The sequence below is a fragment of the Ctenopharyngodon idella genome, chromosome 18 (assembly GCF_019924925.1).
Source record: "Ctenopharyngodon idella isolate HZGC_01 chromosome 18, HZGC01, whole genome shotgun sequence".
NCBI classification, from domain to species: domain Eukaryota; kingdom Metazoa; phylum Chordata; class Actinopteri; order Cypriniformes; family Xenocyprididae; genus Ctenopharyngodon; species Ctenopharyngodon idella.
Window position 1 is genome coordinate 28978974 of NC_067237.1, and position 17970 is coordinate 28996943.

Below are 17970 nucleotides of genomic sequence, written 5' to 3' on the forward strand. Positions count from 1 at the left end.
TGTACAACATTAGCTAAACACCACACTATGCATGCCAACTAGTTTATCACTCACACACACACACACGCACACACACACACAATCAGTTCGTGGTTTCGTGCAATACAAAAATGAAACATCCACATTTCTGAATTCCTCTCCACACTTCACAGATTAAAAAAGGCATAAATAACTAAGAGTGAATCAATTATTACATTTTTCCACCTCAAATGAACATTTTGTTTTTTTCATGCAGTTCAGTGTGGACAAAGCAGAGTGCCACACACACAAGTGCAGCCATGCATGCGCCTTTGCCCCGTCCAATTGCAGCCCATTCGAGGGGAACCACAGGCTTAAATACTTGCATTTTAATGACAACCGACAGACCTCTTTGACATCACGTCTGAGACAGAATGGATTAGTATTGAAGGACAGGAATCTAACTGCACAACTACCACTGTAAAGCACAACATGCTCAAGTGTTTACAAGTGTCTGGACGTCTCAATAGGGTCAGCATAATGAGACAGGAGTGTAGCCACACACAATAAGGATGACAGATTGCAGATGTTAAATTGGTTATCGAAACAATTACCTTAAATTGAAATGACCATGGTCTCTCTGCACATAATTATACTCTCAGAGATGTGTTTGTATGCAGAATGAAAATGATCTGGCTGCATATCTAACATCACTGCGCACTGCTGTCGGTGGGCTGAGCTCATTTCACACAGAGCCGCTGACACTCCCACTCATAACCGATCAGTGTTTTGTTGCATTTAAACATGGATTTTAATAGATTTGAAAAATTGCAGATATGCAAAGTGTTTATATGCAATTCATAATGTTGATCTATGCATTAATATAACTAATGCCCAATTATGACTGATGTGACTGCGGACAGAATCATAGCACACCTGAGACCCTGACCATGTGCTCCTGTAGGTAATGTTTGTTGAACTCTCTCTCTCTTTCTCTCTCTTTACCTCCCACCCTCCCAAATGCATTATCTAGGTAGCTGATCTTTATCCGTTTGAGCGTGCAACTCGTATTAATTGTTTAAAGGTGAGTTTTCTCTCTTTGGCCAATAAAAAATGCATCCTCTCCAGATCGATTGTTGTTGCTAGGAGACAGAAGCATCCTGAGGCAAGGCAGCATCCCGAACGCCAGACGTGTGTGTTTTCTACTACAGCAACGGCACTATTTCTCTCTCTCCCTCCCTCTCGCTTTCCCTCTCTCTCTATCTCTCACTCGCTCGCTCGCTCATTCTCTGATGAGTGAGGGCAGTGTTGTCAGCCTCTCTGCTGCGCTTCCCGCGTGCGGACCCACACTAACGGAGTTAAGGAACAGTTTGAAATACAGCAAAGAAGTGGAAACATGCAAGACTGCCAACAAAAGGAATATTTAACAGAGGTAACGCATTTTTTTTTCACATAGAATTTTAAATGAGCTTTGCTGCTGTTTTATAATACTGAAGAGATGGAATGGGAATAAATACAAAAAATTTAAAATGATGCTGTAGATAAGCCAAAGTGCAGAGTTGGGCTTCATAAATCAGGGATGATGTGACATCAGTCATTTATGATCATATGGTAATGCATAAATATGTAGGCAAAACGATATTCGCACGTTTCAAACTTACATATGGAGTTTAAAATGTTTAAAATGACACTTCCTAACGCCAGGGTTGCAAGAGAAAACTTTGCATCACTAACCATGTCTGTTAGTGATGTGTCTTAGTTCACACAAAAGCCACGCGTAAACGTCTTTAACCGATTTTCACTCCAAAGTGAATCAAAACTCACTGGGTAAAATGTTTTTATAGATATATATCTGTTTAAACTTACGCATAAAATGCCATGAATAAAATGAAATGCCATGCCATGAATTGATCAAGCAAACACTTCAGTGTTTCAAAGCATGGCAGATTACGGGTTGAAACTGATGGGGATACTCCTGAACAAAAAGTCCAGAAGTTTTGTAGGACCTCTGAGTCTTGCATTTATTTTTGTAAAGAATATTTATTTATATGAGGTTGTTTGGGAAATCTGAAAAAAGTGATAGCATTGCCTTGTGGTTAAAGATCCCAATTAAAACCCTTTCATTGTAAGGGTTTTCTTAACTTGAGGGGTTTGTTGCTTCTGGTGACTTGCAGGTTTGAACATGAATCATTGTGCCCTTGATCAAAACATGTAATTTCTGGTATCATCAGGACTGTCACCGTCCCTTTACCTGTAAGTCACTTTGGATAATAAACATCAAATAACAGACTCACTTCCAATTAGTCTTTTTTTGGATCCTTGCAGTTAGCTTCAGCAGCGGTGTGGCAGCTGTGCTTTAGACTTCACCTGGATCTGTAAGATAACCAGAGAAAAGACGAGAATGATTCATAATTTATTGCGTCGGGGGTCTGCGCTGAATTTTAATATCTCTGTTGCGTTAGGTTTGAGCAATGAATGTTATAGTGAGATGTGAGGTTGTAAAGCTTAATGATGATCTGATATTCTGCACGCAACACAGGTGTGGCTTTTACTCGTTTGGAATGATAATTAGCACAAGTAGTTAACCTGAAGAACACTACAGAATAGAGTACACACATGTGGAGGGACTTCACTTTCACTTCAGATCAACCACTGATAAAAGCAAAGAATGTCTGTGTCGTCCAGGGTTGCACTGGAGAGTGTCATTAAAGGTCTATAAATGTAATGATGCACCCATTTCATGCACACATGTTTTGTAAATACATTTCTAAAAGAATACTAAAAAAAAAAAATTTAAAATTGAAATAGATAGATAGATACATACATACTCTTGGTCACAGTGAAAAATAGAGACCAAATAAAATAAACTATTATATATATATATATATATATATATATATATATATATATATATATATATATATATACACACACATAGTCAAACCAAAAATTATTCAGACACTAGATACAATTTTTTTTTTTTTTTTTTTTTTTTTTTTTACTAGTGGGAGCAGGACACTATAGTTCATTTATGTAAGTGAGGATAGCAAAATAATGTAAACTGTGACATATTATACCCAAAAATTCTTCATACAGTGGACTACCAGTAAAACTGATAAAAATTTGGAACCAAAAATTATTCAGACACCTGACTATGTTTTGCTTAAGTGTTATCTGACATAATTAAGATTAATATTTTCTGACACAGTTTAACTCTGAGATCTTGTCATATTTTATTACCTTTTTTTTTAAACTATAGTGAATAAACAGTATTAATTAATGAAATTTTCAAGGTGTCTGAATACATTTTGGTTTGACTGTATATATATACATATATATATATATATATATATATATATATACACATACACACATTAGGCCACTATTTTTCACTGTGTCCAAGAGTTTCCACCATTGCAACATATTTTGTGATGACTGAAAATCAGTAGAGGATATGTTAATGTGGGTGTTCTAAACAAATCATTGTTATTGGACTGGAGGAGCTGGCCTTGAATACGCCGGACCACCCTGTTGAAATGCCTGAAGAGTGTATTGTGTATAAAGATTACAATGCATATGTTCTATGACCATGTATATGTGCATGGAATTTACAGCATATAATAAAATTGCACATGTTCATGTGCACACAATAGCATTTGCTAATTAGCATGCGTCAAAGTTGTTATTCAAAATGTCTGCTGGGATTTGCGTGATTTTATGCATGTGTGCACAAGAGTGCTTCTCTCCATCGGCATGCATGTTTGCACATTGGGCCGTTTTGTACACATGTGTGCATGTGTGGGAGTTTAAATTAGTAAGATGCAGGAAGGCCCAAGATAACACTGGACAGTGCTCTATTTACTGAATAGGATGTGGTAAAGTGCCGTATAGTAATAATTAGCCTTTCAACGGTGTGGTCCTCTCAGCGCATGTAAAGAAGTTAGTCCAGTACGCCATAACTAGACTCACACATATGCTGGCTATCTGTCAGTTAGATGAGCGTTAAATGAGACTGAGATCTCACTCTATTACAAATGCATTAAATATCACTTCCAGATGATGATATAAAGTAAACATAAAGTCGCTATGGATTTTTTGCTTTTAGGCGATCACATTTTAGATCATGTCACCAAAAACATAAATTTTTGAACAACCCAAAACATGCAACAAACAGCATTACAAGTCCAAGCCAAAAATGGCAGCCATGTAAACCACTGTGAACACAGCTGAAGTATTTGTGAGTTCAGTGATGCAGAAGCTGTTTATCTCCATAAGCGTTAAAGCATCCTGAGTGCTTATATTTTTCTTCCTCCTACGCATGTGTTCTCTCTCCGCTTAGGAAGTCTACCTTTGTTAGACTGCGTTTTTCCCTGCGACGAAGCCCATGGGTGCAGAGCTCTGTTAGAAATTCTGCTTTAGTAAGAGACTCCAAGGCCCCATCAAGCTTTCAAAAGCCTTGCCTTCATATTCATTAATATGGAAAGAGTATGGAGCTGAAAACTAAAGATGCCATCACTGCGCTGTAATATTCTTACATATGCAGCACAGGTATATACTGCAAGTATGCATGCAAACACACAATTCAAAAGTGCTTCCCTCTTCTCTGCATGCTAAAATATGACATTTGCATTGAAGGACATCATTGTAAAAGAGTAGCGTTAGATCATAATGAGAAGAATGAGCATGTCGAAATGCAGTGTGAGTGTGTGCCAGAGTGTGGCGCTCCCGCTGAAAGTGATTTTATAAAGTAGGCTATAGCCTCTTCAGACTCTTCAAAACAACAATTCTGTTGCATAAGTCATGCATCAAATCAATAAAGAGATGTTTGAGTGTGTCTGTCTGAGTGCATGCAGAGAGAAAGTGATAGTGATATGCAGAGATTTCAGCAGTCTGGCAGTCCCACTCGCTGCCAAGTGAATCCATTTCTGAGCAAAAAGAACAGCTTTGTAGTTTTTTTTTTTCTGTTTTGGAGGAGCAGCGTTGCTGCAGAACACTTCTACACTCTACAGAGCTCTACAATCTCACATTTACAAAGCAAACTGATTCTAAAACCTGATGCTAACACATTATTATGATAAAAATATTCAAGTACTGAATGTTTTTTCCTAGTGCAGCACAATAGTAGGGGATGTCAATTATGTCGATTAGGTTTAGGCTTAAATTCAGCCACAGATTATTTTGGTGGAAAAAAAGATACAAGGGCAATACAACAACGAAAGTAACAACCTTTCGTTTGAGAACATTTCATTCTTCCTCCAGGACAGAATAGGCACACTCTAAAAGGATAGTTCACCCAAACATGACAGTTCTGTCATAATTCACTCACCCTCATGTTGTTCCAATCTGGTATGACTTTCTTTCTTACGTAAAACACAAAAGATGTCATCTTGAAGAATATCCTGGCCACTCTTTTGAATATAACCAAAGTGTCAAACCTGTCAAGCTCTAAATTGACAAAAAAATACCATAATAGTATCATAAAAGTGGTCCATGTTCAGAAAACCGATTTGAATGATTCATTCACGAAACAGACTGATCCAGCTCTCAAATTCAACTCACTTACTAGCTGTAATTGAAGAGTTACCAGTACATTATTTAAAATTTCTGTTTTTGAATTCATGGTTGTGAGCTTGAAACAACATCAAGGAGATTAAAATACTTCTAAATAGCACCAGATCAAGGTTACCTTTCTGGCGCAGTACCATAAAAAAGTTAGGAAAAAAATCATTATATCAATTTTCTGAAATGCATCACTTGGGCACAGTCACCTCTGATAACAGATCACTCTAAATTGTAATGTATACATATGCATTTTCTGTAAAGCTGCTTTGAAACGATATGTATTGTAAAAAGCGCTATACAAATAAATATGAATTGGGTAACACTTTATTTTAGACATACGACAGACTTCTAAATAAATGAAAGATGAAAGATATTACTGTTTTTAATTAAATAATTATAAGTAACATAATTTATATTGCTAACACTTTAGTTTAGAGTCCAATTCTCACTATTAACTAGTTGCTTATTAGCATGCATATTACTAGAATATTGGCTGTTTATTAATACTTATTAAGCACATATTAATGCCTTATTCTGCATGACCATATTCTACATTCTTAATTCTACCCAATACCTAAACTTAACAACAAACTTAGTAATAATTAATAAGCAGTAAATTAGGAGTTTGAGGAAAAAGTCGTAGTTAATAGTGAATATGTGTTCCCTATACTAAAGTGTTACCGTGAATTGAATTTCAACAAGGCTGAAACAATGGAAATGCAAACAGTAATATATGCAGTGTAACACAGTTTCTGCATGTAAACGGCTCAATGACAGCTGATATTCATAGTCAACGCATGGAAGTGTATGGATACAACATCATGTCCTAGAATTATATACTGGAAATATACTCACATTATCAAAGAAAACCTGCTCCGATACATTGCGTTGAGTTGCAAATGTGGCTCGTGTCATTTTCCTATGAAGAAATGTACATATCACATTTCAAAAAAAGAAAAACAGTACATATTTTTTTGGAAAAAGAAATTGAATTTATGCAGATTAAAAAATGTATCTTAAACAATTATTGTACAAAAATACTAATGCAAATGAGAATCAACATTGAGAATAATGACCAAAAAAAAAAAAAAAAATACAGATTCAAAGGTAAAACACTGAAGCGCTTTACAAAGTAATAAGAATTTGGGAATAGGTCAAATGTCACGAAGCAAAAACAAACTAAATACTAAAAACAGGCTTCATTTACTTTATACAATTTTTTATTTTTTTTTTTTTCAAGAAATGTGACCTGGACATGTTTTCTTTAGATTCACCTAGTAGTTTAGCTTATTTACTGGAAAAGCCCTTGTATATTCAGCATATAGTTCAGTTTTGGGGTAGCAATGAACAGGGGATTCAGAATCTGCCTTAAAATTCCCTTTCAGCGCATGTTGAGTGACTGAAGCAGACAACATCTGAAACGACTGAAATGTTAAACATAGCGTAACACACATCTCTCCTAGACTGGAATGAAGACTTTCTAATGATAGTAATTACTGACAGCGACGGCATGGCAGGAGGGATCACAGTTTGACTGGAAAAGTTTGGGCATGTAGCCCAAAACGAAACTAACTACTTTGTGTTTTTTAGGAGTCTACTGCTGATTGTTTCAGAGGATTGATCTATATTGTGTGTGTGCGTGTCTAAATAAATGATGTGTTTTATCAGCTTCAGTCTATGGCTCCTGACAGCGCTTCTCTAAGTCGCCACTGCAGGGCCACTTTCCCCGCTGAGTCACAACATCCTGACATACACTTTATCTCTCTGCTCTCTCCGGCTTCTCTGAACATCTTAATCCATAGAATGCGATTAATAGCGAACTCACTCAACTCCATTTTGTATCTCAGGAAATGCAGCATGCTTTCAGATCATGCAAAAGTCTTAATAAAACACGTTGTGTAGGTCACTCTGTCTTGCAGGACTCGTCCCCAAGCACGGCTCTCTGGATTTGCTGCGTTTGGAGTTTTTCCCGGCTACACCTCAGTGTCGTGTTTATGGATCAGTGGCCTTACAGCTGTTAGAGGAGCACTTTTAATATTTAATTGTGTCCCTCCGCTATGGCATCTAACAAAAGGATTCAGCAATATAATATGAGTGCATTCAATACTATGTGTCATCAAAACAATCAACATATTAAACTGGAATTTTTAAATTTAAGAAAATGTCAAGTCAAGTCACCTTTTTTTATATAGCACTTTATACAATACAAATTGTTTCAAAATAGCTGTGAGGAATACTTGCATTTTTGAGACAGATTTCACAACTTGATTCATATAGATTAATTTGGAAATATTTCATTTGAAAACATTGAGTACGTCAACATTTCTTAAGGAAAAAATATCACTATTGCTATAAACTATTTCAGAGAACCATCTCACTTAGGCCTACCTTACTCTAATATTAAAGGTTAAAATTAACTGAGCCCAAACTAAATTGAATTGCTATGTTTAAAAATTTGTATTAATGTACTGTAAATATAATATATATTTGATTTAATAATAAGCACTCAAAGTTGTAGCCTATACAAACATTAAAATTTGCACACAAGGCAGTTTCTATATCAACCTTTGATGTGTTTTACTCCAATTCGTTGCTGAAATATTTAAATGGTGGCTGTTGTAAAAATTAGTTTTAATGACAGATAGATTTGTGCAAACATATATATATATATATATATATATATATATATATATATATATATAACAGGTCAATAATATAATGAATCTATAATATAGTACATACATTTACCACAAATGCTCCTCTCTAGAGTTTTTCCTAGTTAACTAAAAAATTATGGACACTAATTTTCTGTAAATAGTATGCTGTTTTTAATTAATGCAAATGAAACTTAACTAAACAACATTAGCATGCCTCCCTTCCAACAATAGCAACAAGCTTTGTGCTTTGTTACTTTTGAAATATGAAACAGTCTCAGCTTTCAAACTTTGTCATTTTTTTTATCAAGAAATGTAAAGAATAAATACCGTTTTGGCGCTCCTTGATGACAACTACTAGTTATAGCAAGACATACACAGGGGTGGAGCTAGGGGGTGGCCTTGTTGGTCTAGCTTGACCACTCCGCTCACGACTAGTGCTTTTGTATCTTTTTCTTGACTAGAATTGTGTTTATTTAGACGCAGAACAGACTCTTTTCGTTCACAACAAACGGGAGCCTTTTCAGAAGCGCACTATAACTTAGCTATAACTCAGTGCCAGTCGCAATTAAGTCAAACGAGCGCGGGAAAGGTACAGGTGACGGGTGAACTGCAGTCAGATGAGATGTTGTCAGGCTATAAATACAAGTAGTCCGTGTCCGTGTACGTGTCCGAACTGGAGTAAAATCGAGACTTTAGTCAGTAAAAATCAGAAAAACTAACTTTCCTGTCCTATCAGCCGTTATACTGTGCTGGCGGCGCGCACTCTTGAATTGCACGCGCTAATGCGGCGGCGCGCACTGTAAGTAAATCACTTAAATAAGTAAATAAAGCGCAAAAGAAACTACGAGCATGCGCGTCGTAGTTCTGTTGTAAATTAAGTCATGGAATTACCAAAAATGCGATTAAAGCTGCCTAAAAACTGTGCATGTATTTGTTATATATGCATCACATTTAAGAACATGTCTCTCTGGTCTGAAATATTCTGCTATGTGAGATCACAATATAAGGTACAAGCTGATATGTATTTTTTTTTTTTTTTTAATCTGTAATTTAATGCACAAATAAATGTGAGGAGTGTGCATTATGGTTGATTAACTTTCTGAACTATGTACTTGTGCATGTCTCATACATGAGGATGCAATGATGGAGAGAAAGCTTTTGGGGGTGTTGAAAACCAGAACCAAGCTGACTGAGCAAGTTGAACTTTAGCTGCAATTTGAGCTTTTTTCTATTAATATGCCCAGAGGTGAGGAATAATACAAAAATTCTCAAATTCACTCAATATCACTTGATATATCACTACTATCTCAATTACAATTAAGTACAATTAATTGTATTCAGTTGTGTTGAAGGAACTAAAACAATCCAGTACTTTATAGTCAAACTCGTTTTTTTTATGTTGAAATAATGACAATTTCTGTGCCACCCCAGACTGGTTGCTGGCCCCTGCCCTTATGAAAAAATCCTGGCTCCGCCACTGTACATGATGACTAAACATCAGAACAGAAGGTATGTTGAAAGATACAGTACAACATACTGAAATGTATCATCATGTATTCGTGTTTCAACCACGAAAAGACATCAATAAAACAGCTTGTAAAAACATGTCACGTAACGCTATACATTTACCCAAGGAAAACTGTATTTTTAACCAGCCCTAGTGAGCTCTAGCTGCAGAAATGCAGCACCATCAGTTTCAGAAAAGCAGCGCCAGAACAGTAGCAGAGATGGTCTTGTTATTGGGAGATACGAGGAGCTGTGGCTCTACCATTGGAAAAAGCGTAGTGCCTAACTTGGATCACTTGTGCCTTGATAACCAATCACGTTACAGTCTTGATGTCATTGAATTTCATTCAGAGTTGTGTGACAGTCAGTCACTGTTTGCGGGTACCATAGAAATGAATAAGAAGTGCCGTAAAGTGAATCAAACCAGTTGTCTGTGACTTCCCTTATAAAACAGCATTTTTTTTTTGGTGTAAACTCTAAAGATAGATAAATCCAAAACGATGCGCATATCGTTTTGGATTTATCTATCTTTATATGCATATTTGGAGCGCATATCAAACTGCCAAAGTCGCGTGATTCCAGTAAACGAGGCTTCGTTACGTCATAAGTGTTTTGAAATTTCAATGGTTCACCACTGGGGGGGGCGTGACTTTGCCAGTTTGATATGCGCTCTGAACCACTGATTCAAAACAAGATTCGTAAAGCTTCGAAGCTTCATGAAGCAGTGAAACTATGCCGTAGGCTGTGTGTAGCACACGAACAAAGCAGGACTATTTACACTCCAAATTGTAATTTGCTAAAGCAAGCATCACAATTGGTGATGGTTGGGATTTGAGCAAACCCTATCACTAGCTTTTAGCATTACTATACAAAACTCAAACAATTAACAATATATACATTTCAGAGACTTTTTCGCAGAACAATTTATGCAGCATCTTCAAGTGATTTGAGATTGAACCTACAGTCTTTTAATAAGCAGGCCAGAACCATTAAGCTACAAACATCCTAAACACAACAGAGATTGTGTTAAAGCATGGGAAACAAATGAAGAGCTCTCTGGCTCTGAATAGCTACTTCCTTTAGCGGGGGTTGATAGTAATGGTCCATCGGGCATGTGAGTGTGTTGTGGTGCCAGGTTTCAAGCTTAGTACCACCCCCCTCTATGAAGAACTCAAGTGGATCTTTTTGTCCTTCTTAAAGATTCGCTTCAATAGTGGGAAAGCATTCCTACAGAAACTCTCATAACATACATGCAGAGACACAGAACACAAACACATACTTCAGAAATAAATAAACCCTATTTGAACCTATCCTTAATTATTAAACCTCTCTGTGTTACTCTTCCTACGCGGTTTACCGCTCAGACGTTTTCTTGGGGAATGATAAAACAGGTGAAAAAAAATCAGTCTATTTGTAGACACCAGAATATCATAGAGACTGTTGACTTTCACATTTGAAAGTCTTCCCAAACAGTCATTCAGAAGTAAGCAAAATACAACAACCCAGAACATAGCAACCACCTACTAACGGCCTAGCAATTATCATATAAAACCATAGCAACTGCATAGCAACATGCTAAATGATTTAAATTGTGGATAATGTAATGTTTGGATAATGTTTTAGGTTTTTTTTATTTTGTATTTTTGTTAATGTTTAAACTAGATAAACATTTCAATAAATACATTTGGCAAAAAAATAAAAAAATCTCAACACCATATCAACCACCTAGCAACATGCTAAAAATGACTCCAAACATTATCTGTGTGTGCCTTTGGATAATGTTTATTTTATTTTATTTTATATATTTTTAATTTTTTTGTATGACCTTGTGTTAAACAAGGTGAAAATTTTAAATACATTAGGCAAAAAAAAAAGTCTCAAAACACAGTAGCAACTGCATAGCAACACCCTAGCAACCACCTATTACTAACATAGCAACGTGCTATAAATTACTCAGAACATCTTCGTAACTGCATAGCAACACCCTAGCAACAGTCAATAGTCTACATGATATTCTGGTGTCTACATATGATTTTTAGTGCATTAGTTGGTGGTTGCTATGCAACATAGTCAACATAGCAACCACCAACTAATGCACTAGCAATCACGTAGACACCAGAATATCATAGGCACCGTTGAATATCATAGACACACCATTTTAAACCACTGTGGTTTAAAAACCACAGATCTAACAGACGAATTGTACATGACCTCAACTAGATCAACATGCAGTGACTTTAAAGAGATTTAGATGACAACAGAGGTTCTTAATGAGCTGTATCTGGTATCAGACACATCAGTGAGTGATACGTCCTCCATGTGTAATTTGTCTTCCACTCCATTTCTAAAACCATGTGCTGTCTTAATGTAGTGCACTGTGGTAATGTCCTCCCTTGATCTGCTTTGCTGATTGGCAGATGAATCGATTGGCATGCTGGTTAAGACTCTCCGGTGCCTCTTTTGGTGCGTTTCATCATCAGAGGAGTTACTCACAGAAAGGACGAGTCATCAAAGGCTCTAGTGCACATTACAACATTGCAAATGCGAGCTCTGACAGATGATTGGATGATGTCAAATATCTCGGCCAATCACAAGCTCTCATTTTGCTGCAGTAAAATGGTATTGCGTGCACTACAGGCTTAACTAAATGTGTAAAATATATGATACATTGCTCAGCGTAAATGAGTACACCCCCTTTGAAAAGTAACATTTTAAACAATATTTCAATGAACACAAAAACAATTTCCAAAATGTTGACAAGACTAAGTTTTATATAACATCTGTTTAACTTATAACATGAAAGTAAGGTTAATAATATAACTTAGCGAACAAAATTTTCAGTTTTACTCAAATTAGGGTGATGCAAAAATGAGTACACCCTACTGAAAGTCTCTGGAGCAAAGCTAAATTACAAATGTCTAATTTAACAAGAATTCAACCACAGGTGAGTCTAATTATTCATTACACAGGTGTCCAGCAGACAGTTGACTATAAAAGGGTGTTAAAACCCCTTCCCATTTCATGCTGTCAGCAATGGCACCACATGGAAGAGAAATGTCACAAGACCTGAGAAAGAAAATAATTTCTTTACACCAGAAAGGTGAAGGCTACAAGAAGATCAGCAAAGCTTTACTTATCAGTCAGAATACTGTAGCAAAAGTGGTACAAAAATTTAAAAAAGATGGAACTGCAATCATCTCACGGAGACGTCCAGGTCGTCCACGGGAGCGTCTTTTGATGAGAAGGGTTGAAGAAAATTGGCATGCAAGTTCACTGCAGTTATCTGAAGAAGTAGAAAGCCAAACTGGGGTGACTATTTCCCGTGACACAATACGGCGTACACTGCAGAGGAATGGCATGCATGGGTGTCGTCCACGAAAGAAGCCTTTCCTAAAACCCAGGCACAAAAAAGCCCACCTAGAGTTTGCCAGGGCCTATGCTGACAAAGATGAAGACTACTGGGACTCACTCTGGAGTGATGAGACCAAGATAAATGTTTTTGGAAATGATGGCTTCAAAACTGTATGGTGTCGCAAAGATGAGGAATACAAAGAAAAAAAAATGGTGCCTACAGTGAAACATGGTGGTGACAGTGTGTGGGGCTGCATGAGTGCTGCTGGTGTCAGGGAGCTGCATTATATTAAACTTAGTCTTGTCAACATTTTGGAAATAGTTTTTGTGTTCATTGAGATATTGTGTAAAATGTTACTTTTCAAAGGGGGTGTACTCATTTACGCTGAGCACTGTACTAGAAATGGGAAAGTCGTCTTGTTGGTTCAGCTTTGAATTCTTGACATTCTAGGTAATTATCAAAATTAAGGATTTGTTTCTCTGTATGGCCAGGTCAGTAATTCAGATTTATACCTGCCCTATAAGTTATCTATTTCTTTTTTGTGGCAGTTACAACACAGTATCATGGCGATTTTTATGTTTTGGCAAATTGGTGGCTAATTCATATGAATTTGTACGATCTCATTTGTACGTTTTAGTACGATCTGCTTACACCCCATTGACCGATATGTTTAGGGGTGGGATTAACAAATTCACGCAAAATCGGCACCTCGTAACATACTTACATTTTCCTGTGAGGCTGGCAGTTCCAGTGAAAATGTTGTACTACTGGCCTGACGTAATTTATATATAATATATATTATATATATATATATATATATATATAATATGTCAGTTACATACAAAATTTTAAAATATTATGTAAAACTATATAAAAATTGTAATTGTTCATTTAAAAAAGGTTAAACACACCAGCGCATTTTGAAGCATTTTTTCCTTATAACAGCGAACAGAAATACTCTGTTATAATTGGTCATAGATAAGAGTAATACATCTTTTGAAACTATAAAGGGTTTTTATTTGTGTAAACTCAAATATAAACAACAAAACACTGTGCTTTTTTAAAATAAAGAAAATAAACAGGGTGTACTGTGCTTTCTGCTGTCTCAGTCTCCGTGAATGTCTTTCTAAAACGTGTCACAAAAATGAACCGAAATTCGGCAAATACTTGCCACGTAGACATGAGAAACATGTCGAAAGCTTGAAATGTCTACTTTTACATGAACCAATTCAAACTGAAAACAAATAACCTCTGATTATTTAATCTGTATGAAACCAACAAGAAGTACAATCTTTCCCATCTGAGCTCATTAAGCACAAATGTCAGGCATGTCAAAACATCTCCAGGGCCTAAAACCCCCAGTAACTCTTAGAAAGTAACATTATATATTTATAATCACAACTTTGCTGGAAAACAATGGCTTACAATACTTTATAATTTTCAACCCATTCTAACTGATACTTCCACTATCCACAGTGCCATAAATCATTCTCAATGTCAACAAAGCCTCATCTGTGTAAGCCAGCAACATAATGTTACATTGGTGACATATTTAATTTGCAAGAACAATGCTAAAATACACAGAAATCACAGAAAACCAAATGTTTAAATTTGAAAGGCATAAAAACACATGCACATGATCAACAAACTTAAAAAGCAGTGACAGCGCAGCACTGGCAAGTGACAGTTCTGTCAACTGGTCTGAAACTCTCATACTCGCCCTGGGTCATCCTTACTGTTGAGCCCTGCTATTATTCCTGAATTCATATAAAAAGCAAAAGTATGCAATTTAATAGAAAGTATGCTGTCCCAGGAGGATCCAGACTCTCTCCAATAAAGACTATTTCCAAATAATTGCACCAGGACAAAAGAGTTCTTCTTTAAAACACGCACTATATTCTCTGTGGCCCTTGAAGCAAGCAAAACAAATTTCATAGTTTTCACGGATGAAGACAAGCATTGTTGTTTGAAAAAAGGGATAACTTTAGTATTTTTTTTCCCATTCCTTTTTCTGGCACAGGAATTTGGAATTGATTTTTTCGAGCTGACTGTTTGATTTAAGCATGCTGTTAAGGAACTGCCTGCAAGCAAAATCCAATTAATTCCTGAGCCTCTCTGTACCCCAAAAACACCCCGTACCACTCTTCTGTCCTACCCCTCTTAGCTAATTAACATGATTAGCCAAGAGGAACTGCTTAAAGATAGGCTACAGTAGGTGGTTGAGGGAAGGAACGAAAATGCGTGTGATTTCCTACTGCCAAGAAGTTAATGCAGGAGAGAGAACTTTGTCAAAATCAGACCTGTTTGATATTGGGCATCTAGATGTGTTTCATAACTAATTTTAAGATGTTCAAGGATTAGTTTGACCACAGATTTTGTTGTGGTTCTTTTTCTGCCTCTGTACTGAGAATATGACCCAGGTGATACACTGTATAAATAAAATGCTATTTAATTAGTTTTTCTAATGAGCAAGACTCAAAGTTTTAAAGCATTTATCTCTCTACAATTCAGATTGTTATGAAATGCAATTAATTAGCCCAGTCTGAGAACTTTTTCCACATGCCAACACCTGTTCTTAAAATTAGATTCCAACTTAACAGAGAATGTAAATAATTAATTAGCACAAATTATGCACAGGGGCTCCCTTTGTGTACAAGAATATACAGCTGGTTATTATATTTCCACTGATTTAAGACAGATGTGTTTACAGAGAAATATATAATCATGGTTACATTTCCGTGCTCTTATTTTGAACAATATAGGTGTCATGTTTAAAAATCATCACAAAACAAAGTTTCCAACCCATACCTCATTTCTGAGAGAAGCAGGATATTCAACAAGAAAATAATGCAGGACTTTTATTTATCGGGAATTGATTGGAACATGAAAACTGTTCTCTATATGACAGGTGGTCAGAAGAAAAAAGGCTGAAAAAAAGAGTGACGTCAAACAAAAAGGAAAGTCTTTTCAGAGGCAGGGAAAGTTATTACATTTTGATGTTTTTCTTTGAAATAATGTGCACTGATGAAGTGCATAACTTCAAGCATCTTTTGTCTCTAATATTTCTTCAACGTTTTCTTAATTTAATTTTAAATATGTAATTATCACAAACATAGAAAGAGACCTCCTTATTTTCTCATTCACTATACAGAATTGAACTGAGAATGCCTTTTAAATGACAATTCTTAATGAATGTAAGAAAGTTCAATTAAAAGGCAAAGAAATTCAATTGTAATTTTTAACTAGAAAAGTTTGAGAAACTTGAAATGTACAAATGACAAAGCTTTGTTTAAATGTTTTGACAAGTTTAAAAACTTTAAGAGCTTGATGGATGAATGGATGGATGGATGGAACGATAGAACGATGATAGATAGATAGATAGATAGATAGATAGATATCCTGCTGGATACCTCAGTACATGCCGTTTGCCACACTTCAACTAGTGGACGATGTCTGACAGGGCCGCTCACACATTCTCCTCGCATTCTCACTCAGTTATGCTCGGCGTCAGAGTGTGAGGGGGGAAGCGGCCCTGAATTTCCTCTCACCCGGTGTGGCCACAGAGACTCAGTGTGCTAAAACAACACCAGTCCACTTCTGAAGAGTCCAAGAGTCTGTCATCAAAGCAGAAAGCACTCTCCCTCCCCTCTCCTCCGGCCCTCCAGATCTCCCACTGACCTCTCAGGAGAGAGAGGAGGAACTCAAGCAAGTGGAGACGCTTTAAACCGGTGGTGGCCGCGTAGCTTTTGCCCAGTGAGAGCACCATTGTTGCTGTTTGGCTGGCAGACTGAATCACGGTGGAAGAAGATAATGAGGAAAGCTGCCGTTAGTGTGATGCTGCCAGAGGCCTGCGTGTTGTGCTTTGTGTTGCATTGCACGGTGGAGATAGCATCACTGCAGTAGAGTGTTATCCAGCCTTTGAGCCATCTCCTGGCCAGGCTGTGAGCCTTTGTGTAGCTGCCAGAGCCGTGGAAACCCAGCAAGCCATCTCGCACACCTCATAAATCCGCCCCCCCCATCGCAGCCGCCGCCGCCTGCGCTCGCCCACCCTTCTGCAAGGAAAAGTGGAAGAGGAAATCAGATTAGGGAGTTTTTTTTCCCAAGCCCTAAGATCAAAACCCAGGCTTAGATATCAAGGCTGCCTTTTGCACGGTTTCAGAACTTTACTTCAAATGGAGAGACGCACATACCCGGCATCAGATTTGACAATTAGTGCTTTTCGCTCAGCTCTCTGAGAAGCTATTTATTGGGTGGCTAAATTTGTAGTATTTTCTAAAAGTTGTAGGTTCAGGGGCAAATCATGTTTGCCTGAGAAAAACATGATTTTCTTAGGCAAATTCACCATACCGCTGTGCATCCATGGCATTTTGGCCACTTCTTATTCACTAACAGCTCACAAATTCAGAATAACCAGGCACTATCTGCGCAAACTTAAAGGGATAGTTCACCCAAAAATGAACATTTTGTCATCATTTACTCACCCTCACGTTGTTCCAAATAAAAGAAGATATGTTGGTAACCAGTTGACGGCACCCATTGACTTCCATAGTAGTTTTTTTCCTACTATGGAAGTCAATGGGTGCCGTCAACTTTCTGGTTACCGACATTCTTTAAATATCTTCTTTTGTGTTCAACAGAAGAAAGAAACTCATACAGGTTTGAAACAACTTAAGAGTGAGTAAGTAAAGACAAAATGTTAATTTTTCGGTGAACTATCCCTTTAACACTACGTCATGTACATTTGAATTTAACACTTTAACACAAACTCAAAAAACAGTTAATGGGTCTTAAACGTCATAAAATTATTCCACACAGTTGAATGGATTTATTTGAACTTAATCCAGACGAACTGAGGGGAAAAAATAATCTTGATTTAGATGATATAAAATGTAATGTTAATTATGAAAGCAACACAATTTTTGAACTTTTTGTACA

At 36.8% G+C, this 17970-nt stretch overlaps 1 protein-coding gene across 3 annotated transcripts in view; it reads left to right on the top strand.

Moving 5' to 3' along the window:
* Nucleotides 1–1226: 1226 nt before the first annotated feature.
* grm3 (glutamate receptor, metabotropic 3) overlaps nt 1227–17970 on the top strand; it is a 46906-nt gene continuing 30162 nt past the window's right edge. Inside the window, exons 1-2 of one of the 3 annotated variants that reach the window (XM_051870942.1) lie at nt 1239–1390; nt 9609–9686. The gene's annotated coding sequence lies outside the window, so the exon portion shown is untranslated. Of the gene's footprint in view, nt 1391–9608; nt 9687–17970 lie in introns of all 3 variants that reach the window. The other 2 variants (XM_051870941.1, XM_051870943.1) reach the window with 2 other exon arrangements.